Source organism: Panthera leo, chromosome A3 (assembly GCF_018350215.1).
Source record: "Panthera leo isolate Ple1 chromosome A3, P.leo_Ple1_pat1.1, whole genome shotgun sequence".
Lineage (NCBI taxonomy): Eukaryota > Metazoa > Chordata > Mammalia > Carnivora > Felidae > Panthera > Panthera leo.
The window spans coordinates 81,197,432-81,213,645 of record NC_056681.1 but is presented as its reverse complement, the minus strand read 5'-3'; the positions used below and the strand labels follow the sequence as shown (position 1 = coordinate 81,213,645).

The window sequence follows — 16,214 nt, the reverse complement described above, 5'->3', positions numbered from 1 at the left end:
AGATGATCTGTCCATTGTTGTAAGTGGTGTGTTGAAGTCCCCTATCAATGAGTCTTTATGTTTGTGATTAATTGATTTATATATTTGGGTGCTACACATTTGGAGCATAAATGTTTACAATTGTTAGGTCTTCTTGGTGGATAGACCCCTTAATTATGATATAATGTCCTTCTTCATCTCTTGTTACAATCTTTATTTTAAAGTCTAGATTGTCTGATATAAGTATGGCTACTCTGGCTTTCTTTTGGCAATCATTAGTATGATAGATGGTTCTCCATTTCTTACTTTCAATCTGAAGGTGTCTTTAGGTCTAAAGTGGATCTCTTGTAAACAGCATATAGACGGATCTTGTTTTCTTATTCATTCTGTTACACTATGTCTTTTGATTGGAGTATTTGGAGTAAATTGGAGTAAATGTCCATTGACATTTAGAGTGAGTACTGAAAGACATGAACTTATTGCCATTATGTTTCTTGTAGAGTTGGAGTTTCTGGTGGTGTTCCCTGGCCCTTTCTAGTCTTTGTTGCTTATGGTCTTTATTTATTTTTCATCTTTTGTCCCCTCAGAGAGTGCCCCTTAAAATTTCTTGCAGGGCTGGTTTAGTGGTCACAAACTCCTATAATTTTTGTTTGTCTGGGAAACTTTTAATCTCTCCTTCTATTTTGAATGACAGCTTTGCTGGATAAAGAATTCATGGCTGCATATTTTTCTGATTCAGCATATTGAATATATCCTGCCACTCCTTTCTGGACTGTCAAATTTCTGTGGATAGGTCTGCTGCAAACCTACCCTGTCTTCCCTTGTAAGTTAAGGACTTTTTTTCCTTTGCTGCTTTCATGATTCTTTCCTTGCCTATTTTGTGAATTTGACTATGATATGCCTTGTTGATGGTTGTTTTTTGTTGAATCTCATCGGAGTCCTCTGTGCTTCCTGGATTTTGATGTCTTGTCTTTCCCCAGGTTAGGAAAGTTTTCTGCTATGATTTCCTCACATAACCCTTCTACCCCTTTTTCTCTCTCTTCATCTTCTGGGACCCCTGTGATTCTGATGTTGTTCCTTTTTAATGACTCACTGATTTGTCTAATTCTTAAATCGTGCTCTTTTGCGTTAGTCTCCCACTTTTTTTCTGCTTCATTATTCTCCATAAGTTTGTCTTCTATATTGCTGATTCGCTGCTCTGCCTCATGCATCCTTGCCACTGTGGCATTCATTCAAGATTGCAGCTCAGTTTTAACATTTTTTATTTCATCCTGACTAGCTTTTACTTCTTTCTCTGCAGAAAGGGATTCTAATCTATTTTCCATCCCAGCTAGTATTCTTACTATCGTGATTCTAAATTCTGGTTCAGACATCTTGCTTGTATCTGTGTTGGTAAATCCATGGCTGTTATTCCTTCCTGCTCTTTGTTTTGTGGTGAATTCCTTCATTTCTTCATCTTGAAGGAAGAAAAGGAATTAATGAGTTAAAAAAATTAAAGGTAAAAAATTGAAAACAACACAAACACACAAATTAATTAAATGATGCTAGATCCTAGGTGTGTTTTAGTTTGGGTGTTGAAAGGGGCTTGATAGATTAGAGAAAAACGGTAAGGATAGATTAGATAAAATGTTTGAAAATTTGAAAAAATGAATAGAATGAAATAGAATAAAATGAGATGATGGAAGTAAAATAGAATTTGAAAAATTTACAAAAAAAGTAAAAAATATAGAAGGAAAAAATTAAAAATATTTTTAATAAAAATTGAAAATAAAAATAATTTTTTCTCTTTCTGTATTCAAGAAAAAGAAAAGAAATGAAAAAGAAAAAAAGAAAATTGAATAGATGGACCAGTGAATACGAAATTCGCTGAAATACGAATTGAAATACTGAAATACGATTGAAATTACATTGTTTTCCCCTAGAAGTCAAACTATGAAACACTTTATAGTCTGTAAAGTAAGCAGGCAGAGAGACTTGTATTCCTGAAGAACAAGGTTGGCCCAGTTGGATGGGGCTTAGTGTAATGGCTCCGTTCTCCACTCGATGGCACGGCTTAGCTTACTGGGGTGGATTGTTGTGGCACTTGTAGATGTGTGAGAGGGGTGAAAATGGTGTCACCCAGCTACCCAGTCTCTAGTATCAGAATTCTGTTCTCCTGGATCAGCAAATGCAGACCCATCCTTTATCTCTGGCTTCTGTCCACTCCCTGCTTTTCTGCTCTTTGTGACCAAGTCATCAGGTTGTGAGGCGCCACCTCCCTCCTGAGTTTTATCTCAAATTCGGCTTTTTTTCCTGACCCCTAACTTCTGAGGGACTGCAGCTTTGACCCATTCTGCCTCTCTGTGGGAGGGCCTCACCGAGCAATGGTCAGGTGCCAACTGCATCCAGGAATTTTCACGGGACCGTGCTGCTGCCAATGCCCAGAGACTGCGGCTGGGTGCCAGCCCATCCCAGAAAAAGTTCATGAGATCACGAAGCAGCAGCATTTCAGGGACTATGGAAAATCACAACACACATCTGGCACCAGGCTTCACCCTTAACAACCTTGTTCCAGCACCAGCAAATATGGTTGTTTTCCAGGATCCACTGGGGCCTTTGCCTGGGGGGGGGGGGGGGGGCCGCACAGCCTCTACCAAATGTCCTCCCAGCATGGGAACCACCTCCCCCTGTGTGGCCTGAGGACCCCCGGACCTCACTCTTCTCCTGGGGATTCACCCTTCTCACCAGAGCACCACCAAGTATCAAGCTGCAGAGTTTCTGACTCTGCACTCCCCCTGTTTATAGAGTCTTAATGGAATTTAAACCCTCTCCTTTCTCCTTTCTCCTTTCTCCCTTTTTAGTTCAGTCCCTGTAGTTATTTCCACTTTTCCACTTTCTCTCCAGCTGCTTTTGGGGAGTGCTTTTCCTGTAATCTCTCCTTTCTCCGTCCTCTTTCTGAATGCAAAAACAGCTCCCTGCCCTCCACGACTTCTCTTTCCCCAGTTCACCTCTCCACACTTCGTACCTGCTGAGTTCTGTGGTTCACGTTGTGCAGATTGTTGTGTTAATCCTCAAATCAGTTTTCTCTGTGTGCAGGATGCTTTAGTGTTGATTTGGTTGTATTTCATGGACGCGAGACACAAAACAAACTTCCGTGCTATTCCACCATCTTGGCTCCTGTATCATTTATTTCTGCTCTAATTTTTATTTCCTTCCTTCAGCTGGTTTGAGGTCTTGTTCTTCTTTTTCTAGCTCCTTTAGGTGTAAGTTTAGGTTGTTTATTTAAGATGTGTCCTGTTTCTTGAGTTAGACCTGTTTTGCTATAAACTTCCTTCTTAGAACTGCTTTTGCTGCATCCAAAGATTTTGAACCATTGTGTTTTCATTTGTCTCCATGTATTTTTTCATTTCTTCTTTGATTTCTTGGTTGACCCATTCATTGTTTAGTAGCATGTTATTTAACCTGCATGTATATGTGCTCTTTCTAGATTTTTTCTTGTGGTTAATTTTCAGTTTCATATCATTGTGGTTGGAAAGCATGCATGGTATAACTTTGATCTTTTTGAATTTGTTGTGACTTGTTTTGTGGCCTAATATGTGATCTATACTCGAGAATGTTCCATGTGCACTTTAAAGGAATGTGTATTCTGTTGTTTTAGTATGGAATGTTCTGAATATATCTGCTAGATCCATCTGGTCCAATGTGTTATTCAAAGCCACTGTTTCCTTGTTGATTTTTTTTGTGGATGTTCTATCCATTGTTGTAAGTGGGGTGTTAAAGTTCCGTACTATTGTTATATTACTGTTGAGCACTTCCTTTGTTTGTTATTAGCTGTTTTTTTGTATATTGGTGCTTCCAAGTTGGATGCGTAAATATTTACAATTATTGCATATTCTTGTTGAACTCTTTCCTTTATGATTGTATATCCTTCTTTGTCCCATATTACAGTCTTTCTTTTAAAGTCTATTTTGTCTGATATAGGTATTGTTACCCCAGCTTTCTTTTCACTTCTATTTATGTGGTAAATGCTTTTCCATCCCTTCAACTTCAATCTGCATCTATCTTTAGGTCTGAAATTTGTCTTTTGTAGGTAGCATATAGATGGGTCTTGCTTTTTATCCATTCAGTTGGCCCTGTCCCTTTCTTCTCTTACTCTCTTCTGTCATGATTTGCTGGATTTCTTTAATGATATTCTTGGATTCTTTCTCTTTTTTTTTGCATATCTATTACTGGTTTTAGATTTGTGGTCAACATTATGTTTGTATATATAACACTTTACACATGTAGCCATCTATATTAAGTTGATGATCAAATAAGTTTGAACCCATTCTTCCCCAGAAGTGAGATCCTCCACTCTTTTCTCAAGTCCATAAATGGTCTTTATGACCATTACTTTAAATTATCTATCAAGTATGTTGCTTATCTGTTTCATTTAGCTCTCTTGCTATGATTTTGTCCTGTTCTTTCATTTGGGACATATTCCTCTATCTCCTCATTTTGTCTAACTCTCTATGTCTACTTCCATGTGTTAGGAAAGTCAGTTTTGTCTCATGATTGAAAGTAGTGGCCTTATGAAGAAGAGGTCCCTCTTCTTAGTAGTGCCCTGTAGTGCAGTGCCCCTGTTCACCAGAACCTGGCACTTCAGGAGCATATCTATGTGTGTTGTGTGCACCCTACTATTGTGGTTGAGCTGCATTTACCTACAGTCCAGTTGGCTGTAATGGCCCTTTTCATCTGTTGTGGGCAAGGTGTGGTCTCTGTGCTAGTAAGGGTCCAGTCTAGGCCATCTTGGGCTTGTAGTTGGATCAGACCAGATGCCTGCCCTCAGCCCATTTACCCAAACTGCTATTGCATTGAATTGCAGGATTCTCTCCCTGTGATGTGCCCTAATAGGCTTTCGTTGGTGGACCAGGCCTGCAGTTAGACCAAGATATCTGCCCCTAGTCTGTTTGTTGGGGTTTCAGTGACCCTAAACTATAGGACACTGTAGTGTGTGCTATAGTTGGTAGTTTGTGCTGCCCTTTGTGAGGTCTCTGTTGGTGTGTAGGGTTGGCAGTCAGATCAGTTGTCTGTCCCTAGCCCACCACTGGGGCCACAGTCAAACTTGGATGTGTGGTTATCTTCCCTCTCCCCAGGGCAAGAGTTACTTTGGGGTGGTGATGGACCCTGTCAGGGCTGCCTGCATAATGAGACAGATCAGGCATCACTCTGCAGGGACTCCTGCTGAGTGGAGCAGGTTGGAAGGGCAAGTTCACAGGAGAATGTGGGGATAGAGCATGGTGTTAGCAAACTAGGTAGTGAGTGCCTGCAGTGTCCATGTATCTGGGCTGTGGGGCAGGGGAGGAAAATGGCATCCGCCAGCATCTTTTGTTCTTGAAGACATCTCCTAAAGATCACTGACCCTCCAGCACACATTGTGAGATTAGTAAATAATTATCTTTCCCACATACTTTTCAAACTACTGCTTCTATTCTGTATCTCAGTGGGATTGTTTGTTATGCTGTCTCTTTAAAGGGAGGACTCAGGGGGCACCTGGGTGGCTCAGTCGGTTAAGTGTTGGACTTTGGCTCATGGTCTCACAGTTCGTGAGTTTGAGCCCTGCATCAGGTCTGTGCTGACAACTCAGAGCCTGGAGCCTGTTTCAGATTCTGTGTCTCCCTATCTATCTCTCTCTTTCTGCCCCTTCCCTGCTTGTACTCTGTCTCTTTCTCCTCAAAAATGAATGAACATTAAAAAATAATAAACAAACAAACAAATAAAAGGAGGACTCAGTTTTCTACCACCCTCTAACTCTCATGGAGCTGAAGCCACTGATTTTTGAGTGAGTTAAGTGATTTTGATTTTGAGTTAAGCCACTTAACTCTGAAGCTCTCAGAGTTAAGCCCCACTGATTGTAAAAACTTGTGAGGTTAGACCCCTCTGGATTTCAAAGCCAAATGTTATGGGGACTTGTCTACCCAATGCAGGTCCCCAGTGTCTCAGGTGTCCCTTCTCTGTGCTTGAGGTGTCCCTCTGATTTGTTTTTAGTCTTGCAGATTAGTTTGGTACCCAACCAGGATTCTACCCTTCATATCAATTTTTATGTGGTCTCCTCTCTATAATTAACTATGAAGAGTCTCTTCTGCCAGTCTTTGGTTTATTTTCTGGGTTAGTTACATTGATGTACCTGTTATCTACGTGTATCCATAGGATGAGGTGAGCTTAGGATCCTCCTATTCTGCCATCTTTCCAGGCTCCTGTTGGGAGTTGTTTTTATTACTCTTTGAATTGTCTAATTTTTTATTGGTCTGTTCAGGCTTTCTGTTTCTTTTTGATTCACTCTTGGTAGATTGTATGTTTCTAGGAATTTATCCCATTTTTTCTGGGTTGTCCCAATTTGTTGGTATATAATTGTTCTTAATAGTCTTTTATGATTCTTTGTATTTCTATGGTATCATTTGTAGTATCTCTTCTTTCAGGTCTAAGTTTATTTGAGTGCTTTCTCTCTTTTCTTGGTAAGTTAGGCCAAAGGTTTGTCAATTTTTATTATCTTTTCAAAAAACCAACTTAGTATCATTGATCTTTTCTATTGCTTTTCTTTATTTCTTTTATTTCTGCTCTTTTCTCTGCTCTCTTCTTCCTTCTGTTAACTTTGAGCTTTGTTTGTTTGCTTTTTCTAGTTCCCTGAGGTATAAAGTTGGGTTTTTCCTTTTAGATTTTTCTTGTTTCTTAATATAGGCATTTATCACTCTAAAATTCCCTTTTAGAACTGCTTTTGCTGCACCCTATAATTTTTGTTGCGTTATATTTTCCATTTTCATTTGTCTCAAGATTTTTAAAAATTTCTCTTTTGATTTATTCTTTGACCCAATGGCTGCTTAGTAGCATGTTGTTTAATCTCCACATTTTTGTGACTTTTCCAGTTTTCTTGTGTTGATTTCTAGTTTTATACCACTGTGGTTAGAAGAGATGCTTGATATAATTTCAGCCTTCTTAAATTTACTAATATTTCTTTTGTGGCCTAGTATATAATTTATCCTGGACAATGTTCTATGTGCCCTTGAGAAGAACATGTATTCTGGATAAAATGTACTGTAAATGTCTGTAAGTCTGTCTGGTCTAATGTGTTTAGTCCAGTGTTTCCTTATTTTCTATCTGGATGGCTCTATCCATTGATGAAAGTAAGGTTTTGAAGTCTATTATTATTGTATTGCTGTCTGTTTCTTTCTTTAGATCTGTTAATATTTGTTCTATATATTTAAGTGCTTCTATGCTGAGTGCATAAATATTTACAAATGTTGTATCCCTATATTAAATTGACCCCTTCACCATTATATAATGACCTTCTTTAAAGTATGCAAATAAGGTGAAGACTGGCAGATTGGCATTTCTGCTTGCTCCCTTTGCACTGAACCCTGGGGTGATAGCCATAAGATGTGTCTATCAAGGGATGTATCCTCTGGGTGGCATTTAGAAAAGCCAAGGTGCCAGACATGTACACAAGCTCCTTTCACAGAGACACCAGCAACATGGGGTGAGTCACAGGGAGAGCATGAAGTTGGCAACTGCTAGCTTCCCTAGTTTCTGGAGAGGATTGTAGTCACCCCCTAGATGCGTATTAAATAAAAAGTCTGGCCTTTAGGCCACAGCTTTTAAGATAAGCAAATAGGCCTCTTGCATGCAGACTGGGCATTTCATTCTACTACCTCTGTACGGTACACTGGGGGGATCCAATGGTTGTTCAGAAGTGTGTTTAGTTTCCACATATCCCTAGACTTCCTCACTTTGCTCTTATTGCTGATTCTTCTTGTTCTTGATACTCTCATAACATTGTGGTCATAGAAGATAGTTAGTATGATATCAGCCTTCTTAAATTTTCCAAGATGTGTTTTGTGGCCTATCATATCATCTATCCTGGCAAATGTTCCATGTGCACTTGAAAAGAATGTGTGTTCTGCTGCTGTTGGATACAATGTTTTGTGTATGTCTATGAAGTCTGTTCTAAAGTGTGGTTCCATCCCAATGTTTTCTTGTTGGTTTTCTGCCTGGATGATCTATCCATTGCTGATAGTAGGGTACATTGACATCTCCTACAATTACTGTATTGTTGTCTACTTCTCTTTTAAGATCTGTTACTAATTGCTTAATATATTCCGGTGCTTGGGTATTGGAAGTGTATATATTTACAATCGTTGCATTGACACTTTTATCATTATATAATGACTTTCTTTGTCTCTTGTTACCTTTTTTGGCTTGAAGTCTATTTTGTCTGATATAAGTATTGCTATGCCTGCCTTCTTTTCACTTTTTTGTGCTTGGAATATCATCTTCTGTCCTTTCACTTTGAGCCTATGTGTGCCTATAGAGCTGAAATGAGTCTCCTGTAGGCAGCAAATAGTTGAGTCTTTTTTTTTTTTAATCCATCCAGCCACTCTGTGCTTTATAATTGGTGAGTCCAATCCATTTACTTTTAGGGTAATTATTGATTGATATTAAGGATTTACTATCGCCATTTTATCTTTTGCCTTCTGGTTGTTTTGTCTCTTCATTTCTTTTCCCTTCTGTTTCTGTTTACCTTTGTAAGTTGGTGATTTTCCATTGTGATTTGCTCAGTCTCCACTTTTATTTTTATGTTTTGTGTCTCTGCTCTAGATCTTTGCTTTGTGGTTACCATGAGGTATACATACCATGAGGTATGACATAACATGTCATAGATAAAGTAATGTGTTTTTCTGCTGATTGCATTTTATCTTCATTCACCTATAAAGTTTCCATCTTTTTACTCTTCCCCCTTTATATTTTTGATGTCACAAATGATATCTTTTTATGCTGTGACTTCATTACCAAATTGTAGTAACTGTAGTTATTTTTTCAGAATCTTTCCCTTTAATCTTTATGTATTATTAAGAGTTTAATATGCCTTTCTAAAAAAATAGCATTATAGTATTCTAATTCTGACTGTTTGTCACCTTAATCAGACTTATGTGTACTTTTGTTTTTTCATTTCAGTTTCAAGAGCTCCTTTCAGTATTTCTTGTAAGGTAGGTCTAGTGGTGGTGGACTCTCTCAGTTCTTGTTTGTCTGGGAAAGCCTTCATTTCTCCTTCATCTGAAGAATAACTTTGCTGGGTAGAATATTCTTGGCTGGAAGTTTTATCTTTCATCATTTTGAATATGTGATTACATGGATCTCGCTCTCCCTCTCCTCTCTCTCTCTCTCTCCCTCGAGAGGAATAATAACCAACCTTTGTAGGTTATTAGGTTATTCTCTTTTTTCCTCCTGGCTGCCTTTAAAACTCTTTATCATTGACTTTTGACAGTTTTAATATAATGTGCCTTGGAGAATGTCTTTTTGCATTGAGCTAGTGAGGTGTTCTTTTAGCTTCACGGACATGTATATCCAGTTCCTTTTTCAGGTTTGGGAGCCTCTAAGCTATTATTTCTTTAAATACACTCTCTACTCCTTTCTTTCTCTCCTCCTTCTGGGATACCCATTATTCTTGTGTTGGCTTTTCTTTCTTTTTTTTTTAAATTTTTTTAACGTTTATTTATTTTTGAGACAGAGAGAGACAGAGCATGAATGGGGGAGGGTCAGAGAGAGAAGGAGACACAGAATCTGAAACAGGCTCCAGGCGCTGCACTGTCAGCACAGAGCCCAACGCGGGGCTTGAACTCACAGACTGCGAGATCACGAGCTGAGCCGAAGTCGGACACTCAACCGACTGAGCCACCCAGGCGCCCCTGTGTTCGCTTTTCTAATCGAGTCAGATAGCTCTTGTGATATTTCCTCACTGTTTTAAAATCTTAATCCACTCTCCTCTTCCACCTGAACCATTTCTATATTGTATTATCAAGCTTACTAATTCTCTCTTCCATATGATCTGCTCTATTTCCATTGCATTCTAATATATTCTTCATCTCATTTATTGAGTTCCTTAGTTCCAGAATTTGTTTGGTCCTTTTTTAGAATTTTAATCTCTCTGGCAAAGCATTCCTTCTATTCTTTAATTTTATTCCTGAGATTATTGCATTGCCTTTTTGAGTTTTCTTGCAGCTTGTTGAATGTGTTCATAATAGCCATTTAACATGTTAAGGCTGTTAATGGCCATAACAGCCATTCTTTTTCAGCTATATCACAGTATCTCATGTCTTTGAGTTCAGTTGCTGAAAAATGGTCATTTTCTTTTTGTGATACCATGTTACTGTGATTTTTCATGGTGTTTAATGAGAAGTGCCTCTGCCCCCACATTTGTTCTGTACCTTTCAAGCAAGGTATTGCTTACTTTCATTTTAACAGTTCCAACAGGCTGGTAGTTAGGAACCTTCCTTATATTTTCCAGAAGGTGGTGCTATAGCACAAGTTTTTTGTTTCTCTTATTGGAGCTGACTGACCACTAGGGTTGGGAGCCAGTACATTAAAAATGAAAAGAAAAGGGTAGCAGTGGTGGAGCAGGAGATGTATACTTAGCACTTGGGGCTTTGGGTGCCCACAGCCCTGTGTGGGGATCCTCAAGTTGGGGGTAGGGGGTGCCCCAGAGATACATGGGTAGTCCTCTTGCCTTCTGGGGCAGACAGCAGAAGATAATTTCCTTCAGGTGTTTTTTTTTTTTTTTTTTTTTTTTTGCCTACTTCTCTTTCTTTTCCCTCCCCCCAGTCACTGCCATTTCTCCTCAGAGAGAACAACTCCAGCATCAGCACCCACGTGACCAGGCAGACACACACACACACACACACACACACACACACACACACTCACCATCTTTACCTTCCACCTCCTGTGTCAGAAAGGTTGTGCTGGCTTGTTGCCAAAGGGTGGCACCTTCTCTGCCATCATCACTTCTGCTGCTATAGGCTCTACTGCCACTTCCCTTGCTTGTTCCACTGCCTTTTCCACAGTCTAATCCACCCACTTTGAGGTGCATAAATGGATGAATCTCTCAGGTGGTATGCTGTATACAGGTACTTTTTTCAGTTATGGCTATCCAATTAGTTGTAAATCAACGGGGAGGGGAAAGAGGAACAACTCACCCTAACATGGTAGTGATGTCGCTCTCCCTTTCTGAGTAACTTTAGAATAATTATTTTGAAGTCTTTGTCAGGCAATTCATGGATCTCCATTTCTTTGGGGTCACTTACTAGAAGTTTACTGTGTTTCTTTCTTTGGTAATCACTCCTTGTGATCTCTGCAGCCTTGTGTAGGTGTCTGTGTATTTGAAGAAGCAGTCACCTCTTCCAGAATTTATGGACTGACTTTGGTTAGAAAGGACTTTTACTTGTGGGTGGGGACATTCTGGAGCATGCTGTGATTCTAGATTTAGTGGTGCCAGGTGCCAAGTACAAGGACATATGGTGGCTTTGGATCTGGGGAGGTATGATGGCTCTTTGGCTCAGGCTGCTGGGGTCCACAGCATTGTGTGGTTCTTGGCTACTGCTGTGAGGGGCCTAGAGTGCCTGGAAGGTCTGTTGGGGTCCTCATTAGCACCTCCAGGTCCTGTGGTTAGGGGGTCAGAGCAGGTAGTGCTTGTGGCTGGAGCTTCTGGTGTGTGCACACATTCAGCTACAGGAGGCAACTGTAGGTGCTTGTACAGTGGCAGCAGCCTGTTGCAGACACACATAGTGATGGGGGGCCAGGCCGACAGAGAAGGCCAGGGCCAACTGTAGGCACATTGACAGCTGTGAGAGCCCTGGCTATTCGTGTACACTCCTGTGGTTGTTGGTCTTACCATGGGCACACAGCATTGGAGACTGGTGTTGGGAGTCAGACTGTAGGCATGTAGATGCACAGCTGGATGAGCTAGTTGCAGATGAGCCCCATGGTACAGGCCAGTGACAGGAAACAGGTTCAGTGTGCACTTCTGTGCCTGCAAGATCTTGCCTTGTGTGTGCATGCATCAGTGGAGGCTGATGACAGGGATCAGGCCATCAGCCTGCAAGTGCACAGCTGGAGGGGCTAGTTCTGAGTGTGCACACACTGATGGTGCACAGCTGCAGGGCCTACACTGGTGTCTTGCACTGATGCAGCTGTAGAAGACTGAGCTGGCTGCCATTGTGGGTGCTGGACTCTAGCAAGTCTTGGAGGTGAGGAGGAAGCTGGGAGGGACTTAGCTGATGATTGTGACATGAATACCTGTGGAGGAAAATTTGGTAAAATCTGGAAGGAGTCCATGGTGGCTATGCTGGCCATTGGCTTCTTCATTGGTGCAAGACTGCTGGAGTCCTCTGCTGAGAGTTTATTAAGATCTGCAGTTGCTCATGGGGTGCCTGGGTGGCTCAGTCAGTTAAGCATTTGACTCTTGATCTCAGCTCAGGTTTGATCTCAAGGTCATGAGTTCAATCCCCACATTGGGGTCCTCACTGGTGTGGGGCTTACTTGAGAAAAAAGGGTGGAGGGGGCAAGAACTGCAGTTGCTCCTGTTGCATGGCTGATACTGGTAGCCTTTGCTTTTCCTCTATGTTCCTATAGGGAAAAACTGAAGTGGGTCCTTCATTTCATCAAAAAGCTGGAGAAACTGATTGTTCACTCCACTCTCCCTCTCCCAGCAAGGGGGACTGTTTCTAACTGGGGAGCTCCCTCCTGGTGCTGAGTAATGACAGCCCTGGGGGATGGGATGATGAAACAGGCAAAATGAAGCTATTTTCCTTTCTGTTTTATGTTCTTATTCACCCATTTTCTGCTCCACTGTGTTGCTAACATTTCTTTCTTTTTTAAAAAAAATTTTTTTTTTTACATTTATTTATTTTTTGAGAGACATAGAGAGACAGAGCACAAGTTGGGGAGGGACAGAGAGAGAAGGAGACACAGAATCCGAAGCATGAAGCAGGGTCCAGGCTCGGAACTGTCAGCACAGAGCCTGATGCAGGGCTCAAACTCGCAAACCGTGAGATCATGACCTGAGCCAAAGTTGGACGCCCAACCAACTGAGCCACCCAGACACCCCTGTGTTGCTAACATTTCTTAAGTGCACTCCAGATCTTTCCCAGAGCTGTTTTTGTTCATGAATAGCTGTCAAACTGTTGAACTTTGTTGGGGAAGGGGGGTGTGGAAGCTAGGATCTCCTATACCACCATTGTGGTGACGTCATCCAGGTCTTACTTTTATTTTATTTTATTTTTTTTTTTTTAGGTCTTCTATATTTGTGTTATTTCTCTTTATTTATTTATTTTTTTTTTTTGAAATTTATTGTCAAATTGGTTTCCATACAACACTCAGTGCTCATCCCAACAGGTGCCCTCCTCAATACCCATCACCCACCCTCCCCTCCCTCCCACCCCCCATCAACCCTCAGTTTGTTCTCAGTTTTTAAGAGTCTCTTATGCTTTGGCTCTCTCCCACTCTAACCTTTTTTTTCCTTCCCCTCCCCCATGGGTTTCTGTTAAGTTTCTCAGGATCCACATAAGAGTGAAAACATATGGTATCTGTCTTTCTCTGTATGGCTTATTTCGCTTAGCATCACACTCTCCAGTTCCATCCACGTTGCTACAAAGGGCCATATTTCGTTCTTTCTCATTGCCACGTAGTACTCCATTGTGTATATAAACCACCATTTCTTTATCCATTCATCAGTTGATGGACATTTAGGCTCTTTTTCCAGACTGGCTATTCCTGGGCCAAGTTGTCTCTCTTGCAGGACTTTGTAGAAAGTGGCCAGCATTCTGAATAGGGTGTGTGTTGGGGGTGCAAACTTTTTTTTTTTTTAAGTATCAGGAGTATTCTGAGCAACCAGTTTACTTTTCTTTATAAAATGTTCTTCAGGGGCGCCTGGGTGGCGCAGTCGGTTAAGCGTCCGACTTCAGCCAGGTCACGATCTCGCGGTCCGTGAGTTCGAGCCCCGCGTCAGGCTCTGGGCTGATGGCTCGGAGCCTGGAGCCTGTTTCCGATTCTGTGTCTCCCTCTCTCTCTGCCCCTCCCCCATTCATGCTCTGTCTCTCTCTGTCCCAAAAATAAATAAAAAATGTTAAAAAAAAAAAAATAAATAAAAAAAAAAATAAAATGTTCTTCAACTGAATAGATCTTCTTCCACTGAGAAGCATTTTTAAAAGTAAGGCCTGAATGCTTCTAAGTGGAAGAAGATCTATTCAGTTGAAGAACATTTTATAAAGAAAAGTAAACTGGTTGCTCAGAATACTCCTGATACTTAAAAAAAAAAGTTTGCACCCCCAACACACACCCTATTCAGAATGCTGGCCACTTTCTACAAAGTCCTGCAAGAGAGACAACTTGGCCCAGGAATAGCCAGTCTGGAAAAAGAGATGGAGGAAAACATAGCTTTGCTTGGAGAAGTGCTCTGCCTGCTGCTTACACTCTAAATTACCTGCAACTCCTGCATTTTGGATCTTTATAGAGGTTAAAAAGATAATTTCCATTACTGATGGAGAAGGTTATCTCAGGGCAAGAAAAGAACAGCCTCGGCAAGAGACAATATTAGGGCTCCAGGCCTTTCTCATACATTTTCCCTTAGAAGTTCTCTACCACAGAGAAGAGGAGAGGGAGGACCACCAGAAAAATAAGTGATTAAAGCTGGTGTCTCCCCACAGGAGGCTATTGATTGAAAGTGCCCTAAGGCAGTAGCCATAATTAGCTTAGAGCTAAAGGGAAGAACAGAGCACACAGGGCTACAGGTTAAAAAAAATCTTCAGACTTAATTCCCATATCAAAATAACTCTTTGACTATGGTTATTCACACATGGGATCAACAAAAAGCCTCCTAAGGAAGTTCATGGAAGCTTCAAAGAAATGCCAGGCCTGGCTGGCCAAAAGCCAATGACTGACTCTTCAGCCCCAAAGGCAATCCTGGGACTCCTGTATCCACATCAACAGGGAGTGGGCTGCATAATCTGTGTAGGAATGGAATTTTTTCTAATAACCAAATAAGATGTGACCATTGAGGATAGAGGGAAGATTTTCCCAGAGGACAGAACAAGCCTGACAAACAGATGGTTCAACCATGAGCTGATTCCACTATTCCTATAGAAATTCGTCACCATTCCTCACCACACAGTGGGATTCTGTGTGTGCCATGAACCACCGACAGTTTCAGGTTTCATGTTTGTACTGTGGTTCTCCTGCTACTTCTCCACACGTTATGTAGACTGGGAATGTGGAAGGTAGATTAACCATGGCTCCTTGGGGGAGCTGCATGTGAACCTGACAAAGAGAGATAAAAATGACTCAAACTGAATGCAAGAACTGGATGCAATCTTGGGGGAGGAATGACCCCTCAAAATGAAGTATATACTTGATGAAAAGGTAAGTATGGGTATTGGAAACCTAGAGAGATGAACTGTAGCAGATTGTATTAGCCAGGTTCAACTGCAGAAAACAAACTAGCTATTTTAAGTAAAAGTACTTAATACATGGCATTAGAAACTTAAAAAAATTTAGGTAGAGATGAAGGATTAAGTTCCAGGCCAGACCTTCAATAATAATTCCCAGAACAGTTTTGCAGAACTAGCTACTAGTAGAGATGTCGTTTCTGCCACCAGCAGGAGACTATCATTGGAACTATTGGCTTCAGGAGCACATGCCCGGGATCATCTACCATCACCTGCTACCATCACCACCACTGCTAACTTCTGACCTACGCTCTACAGCAGGTCCATCGCTACCAACGAAGCTAGCAAGTGGCCACTAACATACTGACACAGAAGAAGCCAGTGCTTTGCTGCCTGACTGTGCTTTCTAGCAGAAAGGATCGAAAGAAGCAACAGAATGGCTTTTACCTCACTCACTTCTACCTCCCAAATCGTGCATAAGTGCATCTGATTAGCAAAAGCTAAATAATACAGGATCTCATTTGGGAAAAGTTGTTTTCAACTTTCTAGTCTCTGCAGTACAAGATGATACATTAAAAGGTGGTGGGGTGAATATTTAGAGAGCCAATTGACCTTATCCACCATACAGGTATTATATACAGGTTGGCTTGCTTCACGTTAATTCCCAGCCCCCTTCCATTTTGCTTTCCTCTACGATAGAGGCTGGAAAGATAAATGCTCTATCATTTCCCAGTCTCTCTTGTAACTGGAGGTGCCCTTGTGAAACAGTTCTGGCCAATAAGATGTAGGCAGAAGTTTGCTAAGCAGATTCTGGAAAGCATTGCTTTCCCCCTAAAGAGAAACAAAACAGCTGATGAAGCTTTTTTTTTTCCTTCCCATTTCTTCCTTCCTAAAATGGGAATGTGATGCCTGGAGTTATGGCTGTTAACAGAGAAAACTAACAGGGGCGCCTGGGTGGCTCAGTTGGTTGGGCATCCGACTTCAGCTCAGGTCATGATCTCACAG

General features: G+C 41.1%; 1 long non-coding RNA gene across 2 annotated transcripts in view; it reads left to right on the top strand.

The window, feature by feature from the left end:
* LOC122216115 overlaps positions 1-15,869 on the top strand; it is a 176,259-nt gene extending 160,390 nt beyond the window's left edge. For both annotated transcript variants that reach the window (XR_006200713.1, XR_006200712.1), the window contains exon 4: positions 15,423-15,869. This is a non-coding gene — a long non-coding RNA (uncharacterized LOC122216115). The remainder of the gene's footprint in view (positions 1-15,422) is intronic.
* The last annotated feature ends 345 nt before the right edge of the window (positions 15,870-16,214 follow it).